The sequence below is a fragment of the Bidens hawaiensis genome, unplaced genomic scaffold (assembly GCF_021521415.1).
Source record: "Bidens hawaiensis isolate Kalapana, Puna unplaced genomic scaffold, B.hawaiensis_p1.1 tig00031103_1, whole genome shotgun sequence".
Classification (NCBI taxonomy): domain Eukaryota; kingdom Viridiplantae; phylum Streptophyta; class Magnoliopsida; order Asterales; family Asteraceae; genus Bidens; species Bidens hawaiensis.
Genome location: NW_027495210.1, coordinates 109,219 through 110,535, shown reverse-complemented (window position 1 = coordinate 110,535; position 1,317 = coordinate 109,219). Strand labels below are relative to the sequence as shown.

The following is a 1,317-nucleotide window of genomic DNA, read 5'->3' as shown; positions in this document are numbered from 1 at the left end:
ACACATTATTATCTTCTCCACCATATACTTATTCTCACGCCGGAGGGTTACCCCAAAGAGGACCCCTCTGTCCCTTTCTGAGGGGTAAGTTAACGGCGTTGTTCATTTTGTAGGTGGAAGAACACGGATCCAGAAGAACCATCGGTGAAATAGTACAATCAAAACCCGAGGAAAGTAGATCTGCTACCAGCGAGTAGATCCACGTTTCTTCACTCTTATAGATGGATATAATAATAATATGATTCTTGTTGTCTTATTACTGCAGGTTCAAATAATTGGGTTAGACTAACTTGGAGTGTGCATTTAAAAAGTTCTTTGAACACTCAAACTATCCGAGTAAAAGACGATTTCAATATCAAATGATCAACAACCGGTCCAAGCACTATATGTCTTCACTTTTGTACCCGATTGTTGAATAATATATTGAAGGTCATTGCATTAGATTAACACGAGCAGCTAGAGAGTTCATCGTAAAAACATGAGTTTTGTGGTTACTTTGAAAGGATCCAATGAACATATTTGTGTTCAACAAAATATGTTTGTAACACAATTGGGTTCATGGCTCAGTGGTAGAGCATTTGACTGCAGATCAAGAGGTCACCGGTTTTGAACCCGGTTGGGCCCTACATATTTATTTTGTGCCTATTTTAGAGTATTGGAAAGTATGAACTGACATCATTTATCATTTGTTCCTATTTTAGAGTAATGGAAAGTATGACTTACGTCATTTATCATTTGGATTAATTGTAGAAAATTAGAATGATAATCATTTTTTTTAACTTTAGCAAACGAAGGTGAAAATTGCACTGAAAAACTCCGGCAACACTTAGCACGTTAGTCTAATTTGTGTAACTGTGTCCCATGTTTTGCTCCTAGATAGACACTCAGTTGATGTTCATACACGTGTTTGTCAAGCAAAGTTAACCACTAACCGAACCCAACAAAACTTGTCTATTTTAGAGTCTAGGAAAGTAGTAATTTACATCATTTATCATTGAATTAATTGTAGAAAATTAGAATAATACTTTCTTTTTCTTTTTTTAACTTTTGCAATCGAAGGTGAAAATTCCACAGAAAAAATTTCGGCAACACATAGCATGCTAGTCTTAAATGTGTAACCATGTCCCCATGTTTTGCTCCTAGATACTCGGTTGATGTTCGGGCACATATTTGTCAAACAAAGTTAACTGGTAATTAACCGAACCCAACAAAACTTTTGTTAAGGTTTCGTTCAGAAGAGTCAAATTAACATATATAAGGTTGTAACGTGTCGTGACCTTCAGGTTAGGAGAAGGAGGTGCTATGCGATAAATAATT

The 1,317-nt window shown here is 35.9% G+C and overlaps 1 non-coding gene across 1 annotated transcript; it reads left to right on the top strand.

Annotated features, from left to right (window-relative positions):
• The first annotated feature begins 552 nt into the window (after positions 1-552).
• On the top strand, positions 553-625 carry TRNAC-GCA (transfer RNA cysteine (anticodon GCA)). The gene has a single exon. It is a non-coding gene; the product is annotated as a tRNA-Cys (tRNA).
• The last annotated feature ends 692 nt before the right edge of the window (positions 626-1,317 follow it).